Raw genomic sequence first — 14,042 nt, 5'->3', positions numbered from 1 at the left:
TCACAGAGGTAAATTTATCGCAGGAGACTGCTGCTAACGCAACAATAATTTTAACGTTGTTTCTTGATAATATTCCCCAATATTCCTAGACAAATTCCAGGAGCTCCCCCTCAGCCTGAAAACAGCACCCAGACCAAGCCTGATTATTGGCAATTTCAACCTCCACGTCGATAATCTGGGGGAGATTTATTAACCTTTTGTGCCTTGTTTGCGTCACAAAAGAGAGGCCAAACGGCACAAAATCTTATTTTTCTAATTTACTTTTCAGTGCTAAACTGTTTAGCGCTGGAAATAATGTAAAGTAATGCGAAGCACTGCATAACGCAGCTTCGCATTACTTTGCTCCATGGGGGCGTGCCAAGGGCAGTCCATGGGCATTCCCATGTGACCACCCAAGGTTTCTCACACTAAACCCAATTTACTAAACACAGTAGGTTGGGTTTAGCGTGAGAAAACTGCTTTAATTTCTCCTTTCTTTTCCGACAGCACTCACACGAAGTTGAAAAAGCTTTCCCTCGTGTCTATGCATAGAATTTTGTACAGGACGTGTATCCTTCCTGTACAAAACCAATGCTGGACTCACACACACACACACCCTAGCGCTATGGCGCTAAGGTGTGTGGGTGGCGCATGGCAGCAGTAATCAGTGCCGGCACAAGGGAAAGGAGAGGAGAGAGACATATCTTTGAAAATATGGCGCTCTTCTGCTCCCTCCCTGTCGAAATTTTCATAAATACCCCCTCTGTATTCAAACCAAGCATGAAGGCTCTTTGACAATTGTAATAAAATGTTTTTAAACATAGTTTTACATTGCAGACTCCTATAATTTCTAATCACGGTATATAAGAGATGTTATTCTTCAGCATTTTATGGTTCTTAGTTTATCCACCTCACAAGCATAGACTACGCAGTCTGCCTCTGGATTGCACCTCATGACTTCCAAAATACTACTAGCATTCGGCTCACTGAGGCATCTCTGTGGATGCATCCAGCTCTGGGACGCAACCAGGCAGAGGGCGGCCCAACTGGCACAAAGAAGCATAACACCCAATGTTGAACACATCGCCAGGTCTGTACAACCACTGCTGTGTTCAGATTACTGATATCCCCCATTTCCAGGCCTGCCGTTCTCCCCCCAATTTATAAGCCAGGCTCTACATTAGTTTGCTCTTAGATCAAACACATGTTGCAGTTTAACATCATATATGTACCTATTTTCCAACCTCACTAGCTTTATCTCTTCATAGCATTACCAACAACTCACTGCCTCTAGCCCAGAGCACATTATTGAACACAACGAATACTTAAGATGTGAGGGCGAACTAGGAGTAACCCAATCACCCTATCCTACCAAGGAAAGCCATAGTTCTGAATCCAAAGCTAGCAAGCCACATTCTATGGAGTGTCCTCCCTACATGCTTCTACACAAAAGAGGTGCGCAATACATAGCGAGCCGTGACACATTTATGTCAATATTCATGCAAATAGAGCACACAACAGGTTGATAATATTAAACTATTTATTGAAAAAATAGGTGCACAAATCAGCATTGTTACTGTTTATTTAATTGCCAACGTTTTGGCACGTTCCACTTTACATCATTTCACAGTTTGCATACGTGGACAGCTCTTCGATTCCAGATGACTACAGAATAATGCGCTTTAAGTACGTGTTGATTTGCCTTTGTGTCTAAGTTAATTATCAGGCATTGATAATAGGTTTTGATGAAACCATTTCAATTGAAAATTCTTTCATTTGGTGGAGAAAAAAATTAACATGGTTACTTTTGCAAAACACATTCGTGCATCACTAACCGGTGAAGCATTTTGAGCTTCCATTTGCATGTAATTAAAGCATAGTTTTGGACTTAAGTAGCACCATAGCAACTATGATTTACGGATTAATCTACAGCTTCTTGGTGGTGGAAGATCTTCTGCAAAGAAAAAGGATGTTTATAATACACTTTAAATGTGATTCATTGATAATACTATCTTTATACCATCTGTTTTTCAAAATTAACAGAGTAAATCACGTCCATGTCTAGTGCTAGTTCAGCAGCACTGGATATCTTTGCAAACAGAAGATGAATTAACAAAACAAAAACTCAATTTTCTAAGGTCTTGACCCAGGTTTGTAATACATTTAACTTCAAGAAGACAGACCTAGAAAAGAAAGCGCAATAAACATAATGCTACAAATCATGTTAGTACTTAAAATACAACAATTGCATTGCTTAACACTCTATGTGGACTGTGTTGTAGGATTTCACAAAAGATTATAGTGGAGGCCACACAGCTGTTTACCCTCTATCAAAAACAGTAATTTAAATCATACATTTGTGCACTTGTAAATGTTGTGAACAGGGAAATCCTGCCGCTTGGCAGATAATGCAAATACATTATCTCTTCTACAGGAAAATCACAGTGGAAATGTACATTTTGTGATCCCACAGTAGCTTCTGATGGGCTGAAAATTCCACTGGATTACTTAAACGCACATTGCTGTCCATAGCAAATTGCTGTGCAGTCCTCACTTTGAGGAAGGTTTATGTGACACATGCGCAGAGCATCTTGAAGAGTTGAGTTCACAGAAGCATTCAGTTGGATTCAACAATGGGCTTTGCATTTCTTTGATTTTTGGTACAGCCTCTGGAAGCACATAAGAGCAGGTCCACAGCGGGAGCTCAACCACTGATATGCCGTCTGTTGAGCCACTCTTTATGAATCAACATATGTAGTGGGGAAGTTGCATAATTTTTCCTTACTTAGGGGCATATTTATGACCAGTGGTGAAGGGCAGTGCCACAAGTCACCTGGCTGCGCTGCCTTGCGTCAGAGGGAAAGGACAGGAATGTGCTGTATTAAAAGCATACACCGCATTCCTGTCCTTTCCCCTTGTGCTGGCACACAAAGGCACCCTAACACCAAGGCAAGCACCCTTGCACCATGGTGCACCGGTCCCTGTGTTAATGCAGGATTGATTTTGCTCATGAAGGGGCACCTTCCTGAAAAAAAAAACGATCCTCAGAAGCATATTGCTCTATCAATCTGTGCTGCACAATTCAGCACACATAAAAACAGGAAGCAATGAGGAGAAATAAAGATGTTTCCCTGTTACGCCTCTCCAGGGGAGGCACACCAGTCTCTGAGGCTCCCCACCCTACAAAGGGCACCGAGCAAGGGCAGTCGCAGTGAACGCGCTCAGCCTAATTTGATAGACTTGCCGCTAGCTGCTTTTTAATCCTTTTAACCCCAGTTTGCACTTTAACTCTACAATTGTGAGTACTGCTCCTACCTCATCGTACTGAAGGCGCGCAGCCTGATTTGCTAGACTCGCTGCCAGCTGTTTTTAAAACCTTTTAACTTTTGTTGCACTTTAATTGTACATCGTGATTACTGCTCCTACCTTAATTCACTCTGCAGTTTCTTACCGAAGCCCCGGTCCGACACGGCTTGTGCTGATTGCTCGGAGGGCTGACCCGGGAGCTTCTGCAGCACTTCCGGTGGATGCCGGAGTTAGCACACAAGTCTCTGAGGCTCCCCACACTACAAAGAGCACAGAGCAAGCACAGTGGACACGCGCAGCGGGCGCACAGGAGGCGCGCCAAAGGCAAGCCCGTCTCCGCCCGTCCGAGCCTGGTCCGGGCCTAGGGCCATACCCCCTGGTCAAAAGAATGCAATTATCAGGCGCCACTACTCTCGCACGACCTTACTCAACCTAAGACCCCCCACTAAATGTCCCGGCACCTTCTTCGCTTTTTATGGTTTCGCTCACCTCACTAAAATCTGTACTCACTGTCTTTTTAAATTATACAGTAACACAAACTCTCACTTTGCTTCCCCATTGCCTCCAACCAATAAAACTGTGACCAACAGTGCAGCAGCCCTTATCAATGCCTGGTCTTTGGGCAAACACAAAGAGGAAATTGCAGACTTAATTATCTCTCACAAACTAGATCTCCTTTTCATCATGGAAACCTGGACAAATCCTTCCTCAGAGCCAGACCTATTAGTGGCTGTCCCAGAAGGCTACAGCATATTAAGACATGACAGAGCCTTAAAAACAGGGGGCGGAATTTCCATAATCTATCGTAGCAATTTTAAAACCGCCATAAACCTAGTCCCACTAACCTCATGTGAGGCAGTATATTTTTCTATAGCCCTGGGTCCCTCCTGTTGTAAATTAGCATAAATGGGTTAGCGTTAGCAGAAGCCATCTTGCATTTAGAAGTTATCTTATCCGTTTTTTAGAAGCCATTTTAGTTTCTGGAGGCCATCTTGGCTACCATGTGCTGCCATGTGCTCACTATGTGCATTGTCCTACCTTCCTTTTAGCTGCGCCTGAAGTCTGCCTAGTAACAGGATATATTTAGCCTCCTCCACTTCCACGCATGCTCAGAAATGCCTGGTAGAGTCTGCATCTGTTACTGATTAAGTTTTACATAGGAATGTGTTCACTACATTCTGAAACTGTTAGCTCCTCCCACTTGGTTCTATATGTCCTTATTAGGTATTCCTTGTGTGCTCACAGGAACCAAGACTGCCCCCTTTCATGTATGCTTACTGTGTAAGTCTGAAATGTATATAAGGCATCAGCCTTCTGACTTCCTCAGACTGCCTCATTCATTTGCCATGGCCTTTGGACGACGCAGCCTCACTTCATGTAATAAACTGTCCTTTGATATTTCAGAATTCTGTGTCAGTCTCACTGCTTATAAAGGACTCCAAGGTTTTTGAATACCACAATTGGCGACCGCGACGAAGGGACTCATCAGAGAGGTGACAATCTGGAGGAGTGATCAACTTGCCAGGAGGCAGAAAACTGCTGAGCAGCATGGGACTGGGTTCTGCAAAGAAGGTAGCTGTGCACGGCGCGCCTCTGGTGATTCCTTGTGTCTGCAGCTCGTGTGTGTTTTCTGTCCTTCCTGACCTCTGGTCCTCCCAAGGATGTCACCCCCCTGACTGAGAACACTTTTGGCGTGAGTATTAAAATGTAACATAAAAAGATAGACTGTTAGATGAAACTTGGCAGTTAGAATTTGGACAGCTTATGTTTGGTAAAAGTAATTTTGCGGCGCCTGTTCTAAGTTTTGAATGCCTTTGTATGGTAAGGTAGACTTAGGAACGCTTACTGTGGCATATTTTGAATTTGAGATAGACTTGTCTACTTTGGATTGTGTTTGACCTTTGAAGAATATGATATGAATATGATTTGATATGATTTGATTTGATATGTATGTGTTGCAACTCATATAGGCAGGTAATGCGAGGATATTTCCTCCACCTTTGATAGTAGTGTATACTCTGCACTATTTTTTTGGCATGCCTGTTGTCTTTGGTTAAGCTCACATGTTAAAATGTGTTGCTTCTGTGAAAGGTACCATAATGTGATGTGAAGTAAATGAGCCGGCTTCCCTTAGAAGGGATACCTAAATAGGTTTAGGTGTGAAAACATATTTCTTCCTTGGTGATATTGTATCCCCAGGGAACTAAAATATGGCCATAATACATGTAAGGATCCTTTGGTCTGTGCACTTTTCTGAATGGGGAATGCAGAGCGGTTTTTGGTGCTCTGCCAGTTAAAACTTGTGAATTGAAACATCATTGCCAAACGTTTCTTGTAAATATGACATACAACTAGCATTTACAATTGGTTTGGTTTAAGTTCTGTTTGTGGGGTGTCTTGTTGTTTCAGTCTTATGTGTTGATCTGTGGGTTTAATGTGTGTTTAAATGTGGTTTTTTTTCTTGTTAGTGTAATTTCTGCTTGTGAATAGCGTTGGCGCAAATTTATGAAACACATGCCTTAAGCGCTGTATTGTGTGTCCTGTATGTTTGAAATATTTCTGTTTCTGTGTGAAATGAGCTCAATGCGTGATTGTGGATTTCTTGATGTTTTCAGTCTGTTAAGGAAAATGTTGCATTAATTGATATTAGGTGAAAATTAAATAAGAATGCAGTAATTTGCCATGTTACCTGCAAAAAATAGCTATATGTTGCTTTTTAAATTATAGACTAAACAAAGGCACATATGTGCAAACTGTTGAAATGCTTAAATTAGATAAAGTTAAAATTTACATTCACTAGGAACATGAAAGGCCTCAAAATTAAATTGTGTGTTCTGTAGGGAAAAACGAATTTGAAGCCCTCCTTTGCTTACATGCATTTTCATACATGTAAAATGTTAAAGTTTCAGCTAAAAGTGAATTTTTGCTACGTTTAAATGTATTTTGTGGCACACACTTTTCTAAAAAAATGTATGTTTCCTGAAAGTTCTGGGGTCAGCTTCGTGCAGGCCATTTCCTGCCTTGAGAACAGCATGTGTTGTTTTTGAAAGGCAATAAAGGACATTGGAATGTTTATTCAGTCCAGAGACTAGCTGGTAGTTTAACACGGGCTGAATGTAGCAACTCAGAATAAGTGTTTTAAAGGGTTATAAAAGTAGGTTGCATTATTTTGTATCACAGGAAGGCATTTCAATTGAGGGTTGTTCTCTGTTTTTTTTTTAAACACAGTAAAATGAAAAGGGGGTTTATCTCTGGTGATGTTGCTCAATGTCCTCTTTTAAATTTTGGCGCGAAAATCTGTCATGTTTTCAGTAAGGCTTCTGCGCATAGGCTCCTACATGACTGCATCTAAAATTGATAGGCAAAAGATGCAGTTTGGGTTTTAAATGTGGTTTTAGCAATTCAGATTGGGTTTGAGAAAAAAAAATAATAAAGAAATGAATACATTCTTAAACATGGAAAAATTATTTGAAAAAAATATGTGTTTTTCAAAATCGTTTTTGGATATTCATAAAGCTTAATACTCATACTATGACCTCCTAAAATTAAAATTTGATTAAAGTAATGTGTGACTGCATAAATAGGACATTTGCATGTTAAGGGTTTACTTGGCGCAGGCTGAAAGCTCATTTTTTCTAAGCCATTACATGCGAAATACTTCATGTTTACTCTTTGTAATTTGTAAAGCACATTCTGGGGTTGATTAATATGTAATGCAAGTGTAGGATTTTCATTTTTAAGTGCCCCAAAATCAAAAGTCGAAAATCAGTTGAAATGGACTGTTTACATAGCACTCTTGTGATTTACCATAGCCTTGCAGAGTTTCTGGCTTTCAGAGAATGCATGTTTGTGTCTATTACAAAAAGTGTGGGTTGTTATTATTTGAGGTTGTTCTTCATAGCTCAGTGAGTCACTGTGCCCGGTGTAGAGGTTTATGTTTAATATCAGGATTGATAATTCAAATTTCGGCAGGGCCTATTCTGTCTTTTATCTTTGTGGAATAGATAAATGAGTGCAGTTGCAAAGGGGGGTAGCAAACATTTAATATAATGCTGGTATGCTATGTTATTATGTTCTGCAACTTGTTCATAGTAAATGCTTTTATAATATAGGACTAAATGGATTTTATCCCTAAAAGAAGTCATTTATATAACATGTGTTTTTCAACAGGGTTGATCTTGTAGCTTAGAATGAGTGGGGAATGGTTTCTGACTTTGTCAGTTTAAAGGAGGAAATAGGATCTAGGGCCTGAGAGGACCACACGGTACGCCTGGCAGAATTTGACCTTAAGGTCAGTGAGATGGGGGTTTAGGAGTAAGTGAAGACAGATGGAGCAATGACTGTTTGGAGCAAGCTTCTCTGTCTCGCAGAAAATTCAAGCTTGCACATTAGATGGGTTGCACAAGACTTTTGTTTTTGAGAAGTGCATTCTTGACCAGCCTTGAAGAAAGGAAAACAGCAGGCCCTCAGGGGCTTTGGGGAGAGGGGGGACCATGAAGGGCCGCAGGCTCCCAGGGCCATGAGGGGCCGCAGGCTCTCAGGGCCTTGAGGGCAGGGGGTCTGAAGGGGCCACATGGAAAGGCTGGTGCAAGGGATGCAGTGTGTCTGTGAAAAAGTTTTACAGTCAATATGAAAGTGGGTTAGCATGTTTTACAATAAGGATGGTTGGTTAACAGTTGAGATTTACTCTGTTATGCGCTGTGTTAGTAGTATGTTGCAAAGAGATGGGTTTTATTATGACTTCTTTGAAATGAAATGTTTGTGTGTTTTTTTCATGATTTTACATTTTTTCCCTTATGAATGGTTCTTGCTCATCCTATGGGTCACAAACGACACTGTAAGTTGTATTTGCCAGTTTTGATAACCAGCAACTGGTGATAACCTGGCAAAAAGCGGGGTGTGAGTAAAATGAAAGCGTAATTTTGGTGTAATTTTTGATTTTGACAAATTAAGCTGGCCTGGATTCTGGGTTTTGGGTTGCATGCATGCACGCGTTTCTGCTTGATCACAAGTACCATTGTGCTTTGTCTATGCTTTTTGTGCTTACTATATATGCATGTATATTTGATGATAGCGTGATGACATGTTGTTTTGTTTTATTACCTGCTTTTTGATATTATTACAAATGTGCCTGTGTTGTGAAGAGACTTGTATGACGGTATGTGCCGCTCTACACCACGTGGTTAATATTCTTGTTCATACTAAATTTCACAGATATGATGTTTGCATACTGTGATCATGAAAATACATTTGCCTCACCAGTGGATGTTAAAATTTGGACATATAGTATTGAAGTAAAATAAAAATAAAAGATATACAAGACACCACAATACTACTGCCCTTCTCCCTTAAAGGAACAGCAGGCCTAGATTTATATACATATCCTTTGATTGGACCTAAGGATGCAATTATAGATTCGTGGCTCTTGTTAAAAGGTGACCTAACTTTTTCATTTTTTTTCTACATTTTTCATTTTTTCCTTGAAAAAGGAACTGGACCATTAGCTGAGATTACCGTATATGGTAGTGTTTCTCCCCAGATGTTGCATTGTGTCCAGACTGCAGAGATGTAATAGGAACAACCACATTATGCATAATTCCCTTTTGTATGACCTGACTAGACTGTCTCTTTCTCTTTAGACCTTTTCTTTAGGCCTATATTTTTGATGCTTTCCAGTCTGACTGTCAGCCTAGTGATAGACTGGTTAACTGATTTAATAATATAATAAGGAAAGTTTCTCATCTCAATAGGAGACACTGTATGTTCATTCTTGAATGTGGAAAAAATGTAATGCCCATTCTAATTAGGTTCTCAGTTCTTTTAGCTGCTGTTTTAATGTTTGATGGACCACATGTGTTCTAATAATGGAAACATTAGGAGTTTGTACTCTTGTTTTTTCTATGTTTTCACATTTTTGATAAATTAGCCATTGTCTGAATGCCCCTGATCATCTGTTATGTGATTTCGTTTTTGAAATGTTTTAGGTGAGGGATTTAGGAACACTTAGATTTTCTCATTTAGGAAAATGTTTACCCATTAGATGATGCCCCTATATGTAAGGACTTTCACTCAGATAAAATGTTTATGTAATTGTCTACCCTTAGATGATAGAAGACATGCTCTCATATGGAAACACAATTGAAGAGGCTAGAGTCATTGCTTTGCGTTCTATGAGAATGATAATGCATTTTAGATTATGATAGTCTCATGGCGTATGACCACTCTCTTGAAGATTGTAGGGTAACTGATTGCAATCCCCTTGTTAAATATTGAATTGTTTTTGTACAACAATTGAAGGAAACTAACAATTGTGTCATATCTTCTACATTGATAGGTTCTGCAGGATTCTCCAGAGTCAAAGGGAGAGTGACACCTGCAGAACGAATGACAAAGATGAATTCGAATTCCTATCCTTGACAGCCATAGATAAAAGCAGGAAGTTTTGGTTTATAGTCCCAGCACCCAGTAAGGAATCTGCACGCCATCAATGGTATACCCTAGTTCTTTGTTCGCTCTACTGCCCAGCGTTCCACGACAGAAGGAAAGGAGTCTCTTTGGTTTTGCTACAGAATTTGAATTGGAAAAAAAAAAGCGCAAAAAGGTACCTGTTGTGTACTGGCAACCTCTGACAGTGTACAGCCCCTTGAGCCCTTGGCCTAAGTTTTGGCCTGAACCCCTTGAGTCCTTTGGTCTGCGTCTTGGCCTGAGCCTTGGTCTAAGCTGGCCACACCGTTCCCTTTTTCACCTTTGCTCCAACGAAAAAGAAATGAAATGGAGAATTCGAGATTGGCGAGAGGCACTATCTTATGGTGCCTATGAACGAGCAGCTTGAGCGTCCTCTGACACTGAACAAGGAGTGTTGGAGTTTGAAAATGCTGCTGATTTGCTGAAGGAGTTTTCTTGACAGTGCTTGGATCTGCACGAGATGCTTTGTGCCCTTGATCACGAAGAGTACATCATTTGTAGTGTCTGCTGTAAGTGTCTGCCGCAGATGAGAGACACTGGTGCACTGCCCTTGTAACATTGAGATTTTTGACTGAACTATGAGTGTTTGCCAAAAAGGGCACTCCAACGGATGCTGAGATACATTTCTATGGAAGGTCTGAAATGAAGAGGCCCATGTTGCGATGGATGAGGAGATTCGATGAACAATAAAAGTCTGCCAGAGAGACTTGGAATTGGACTCTGGGCATAAGTCGTGGTTATAGAAGTGATTCCTGAAAAGTTAAGACACTGGGTGTTGTGGAATTAATTTTTGTTGTCTTGCCTGCAGTATTCTAGAGTAGTGTTGTGTTCAGTATAGGTAGAATAGAAGTTTATTCTCTGTGGAAAAGTATCTATACCCAACTTGAGAGCATTGAAGGATTGCATTGCCACCATTTTACATGAGTATATAGTGTTTTCTGAAAGATTTTAGGATTTGCTATTGCTTAGGGTTGTGAAAATGCTAATTTTCTCTGTAATAGTAGTCATTATTTCCTCCTACTGTTTGTATGTATGCTTATGACCTAATGTCCCGTTCTTTAGTATTCCTGGTCATACCCTTGCTGAAATGTTTAGAATGGAAATGGTTATCTAGCAATGAATTAGAAAATTGACGAAATTATGTTCAAATTAATGAGCACCTGTTTTCCATGTTCCTACTGAATAATACGAATGTCTTCAGCAAACGCTAAAACGGCCGTCTGTTGTAAATTAGCATAAATGGGTTAGCGTTAGCAGAAGCCATCTTGCATTTAGAAGTTATCTTATCCGTTTTTTAGAAGCCATTTTAGTTTCTGGAGGCCATCTTGGCAACCATGTGCTGCCATGTGCTCACTATGTGCATTGTCCTACCTTCCTTTTAGCTGCGCCTGAAGTCTGCCTAGTAACAGGATATATTTAGCCTCCTCCACTTCCACGCATGCTCAGAAATGCCTGGTAGAGTCTGCATCTGTTACTGATTAAGTTTTACATAGGAATGTGTTCACTACGTTCTGAAACTGTTAGCTCCTCCCACTTGGTTCTATATGTCCTTATTAGGTATTCCTTGTGTGCTCACAGGAACCAAGACTGCCCCCTTTCATGTATGCTTACTGTGTAAGTCTGAAATGTATATAAGGCATCAGCCTTCTGACTTCCTCAGACTGCCTCATTCATTTGCCATGGCCTTTGGACGACGCAGCCTCACTTCATGTAATAAACTGTCCTTTGATATTTCAGAATTCTGTGTCAGTCTCACTGCTTTTAAAGGACTCCAAGGTTTTTGAATACCACACTCCCAACGCCTAAAGGGTACCGTCCACCCGGTAGTAAAACACAGTTCCTGACCACCTTCATAGATATGGTAGAATCACTAGCTACAGACAATTCCACTATCGTCCTAGGAGATTTTAATTTTCCCTTGGAAAATTCAACAGACAAAGATTCCTACACCCTCTTATCAGAATTAGAGGCACTTGGCCTCACCCAACTGATTTTTAAAAGCACCCACGAAGCAGGCCACACCTTAGATGGGTTATTTACTAATCTCAAAAACATTCAGGTAAAGGAGGTCTTGCCTCTCGCCTGGTCAGATCATCATGCTATAATCTTCTAAATCCCCCCTGACTCCCCATTATACACAACCGCGTCTAAAGGCGCATCTAAATCGTTTAAATCATGGGAAGATCTTGACAATCAAAAACTCAAGAATCTTCTGCTCACCCTACAACCAGAGATCTCTAATGATCCAAGTATAGCTGCCAAAGAATACACCCACTGCCACCGTCATGGACAAACTAGTTCCTATGAAATCCCAGTCCAAAAATCGCAACTCCCCCTCAGCCCTTTGGTTCACAAGTGCTCTCAGGGAACAAAAACAGTTATGTAGAAATCGAGAGAGACACTGGAGAAAAACCTATTCCTCCGATGAGAAACTTCTTTATAAAAAAGAACTCTCTAAATACAAAGCAATGATTCACCAAGAAAAAAGCTTATACTATTCAACTCCGATTGACCAAGCTAAAAATTCCAGCAAACGTTTCCAGGTATTTTCCAAACGTTCACATTTACCCTCCCAAACTGTCCCAGCACCTTCGCAAGCCTTCTGTAACAACTTAGCCGCTTACTTCTTTGACAAAGTTAATAACTTATATACCAACTTCTCCGATCGTACCAAAGAACCTGCACTTTCTCAACTCATAGATGTTTCAAGGCCAACTTTCAGACAGTTCCAAATGGTCACGCCCACCCAAGTAACCAAAGCTATGACCACTGTCAAATCGGGCTCTGTAAATGATCCCTGTCCACCCGCCATTCTCCTTCCGGTGGTTGACATTATAGCCCCTCAACTTGCAGAAATATTCAATTCCATGTTTCGCCCGGGTATCTACCCCGATATCTGGAAGGATACCCTTGTGAAACCTCTCCTGAAAAAACCCCATCTAGACTCAGAAGACACTAAAAATTACAGACCGATTGCCAATCTACCATTGCAGCCAAAATATAGAAAAACTAGCTTTGATCTGTTCCAGGCTTGACTATTCAAATATCCTCTACTTGGGATTGCCAGACTATCTCTTGCACAAACTCCAGGTTGTCCAGAATTCTGTGGCAAGAGCCATCTTCGGCCTACCCCGGCATGCCAGATCATCTGAGTTGCTTTCCTCCCTGCACTGGCTTCCTATTAAGAAGCGTATCATATTCAAAGCACTCACTCTGGCCCATAAGGCACTCCATCGGGTAGGGGCCTCATACATTCAGAAACGGATTTCTTTCTACAAGCCCACCAGATCTCTCCGGTCGGAAAATTTTGGCCTGGCAATTGTACCTCCTATTAAGAAAGTCAGAATAGGTGGACGTTCTTTTAAATATCTCGCCCCGACATTATGGAACTCCCTTCCCGTTGATCTCCGCCATACTCCCAATTTGTTTGCCTTCAGAAAGGCCTTGAAAACCTGGCTTTTTCATTAGTAATTCTGCTTTGTTTCTGTTGTCCTTCTCCTTTTTTCAGTAATGGGTCAGAAAGCGCCGGGACACTCCTTGGAGTAGCCGTGCGCTATATAAGTCACCCATTAACATTAACATTAACTAATGAACATACAAATCTCCCAATACATCGAAGATAACTATCTTTTGGACGATACCCAATTTGGCTTTCGCAAGTATCACAGTACAGAGACAGCTCTTATCAAAGCGTTAGACGAAATAAGAACCTTTCTTGATCAAGGAGGGACGGCTGTGCTCATCCTGTTGGATTTATCAGCCGCTTTTGACACGGTCGATCACAAAACCTTGATCGACCGTGTCAACACCATAGGCATCCAGGATGAAGCCAGTGACCTTTTTTTATCATTTCTCTCGAATCGTACCCAGACGGTCATGCTGGGCGACTTCAGCTCCGCTCAGATGACATTACAGTGTGGCGTCTGCAGGGCTCATCCCTGAGCCCAACGCAATTTAATGTCTACGTAGCTGACATAGCTAGAGTCATCAAGTCTTATGGGATGAGTCTAACATCATACGCAGACGACACTCAGTTGGTCCTGGCCATAAAAAATAACGGAGAGGAAATAGCGGCCAACTTCCAGCATGGCATGATCGCCATCAGCAATTGGATGACTACTAACTGTCTAAAATTAAATTCCGAAAAGATGGAAGTCATGATTTGTGGCAAGCTCAGCCCGACCTGGCCCAGTTCCTGGTGACCCACCGAGCTAGGACCCCCGCCCAACCCTGTCACCAAGGTTAGATACTTAGGAATATTACTTGACGACAAACTCACTTTTGCCACTCAT

Source organism: Lissotriton vulgaris, chromosome 4_1 (genome assembly GCF_964263255.1).
Source record: "Lissotriton vulgaris chromosome 4_1, aLisVul1.2, whole genome shotgun sequence".
Classification (NCBI taxonomy): domain Eukaryota; kingdom Metazoa; phylum Chordata; class Amphibia; order Caudata; family Salamandridae; genus Lissotriton; species Lissotriton vulgaris.
The sequence above is the reverse complement of the archived record's forward strand: the minus strand, read 5'-3'. Positions refer to the sequence as shown.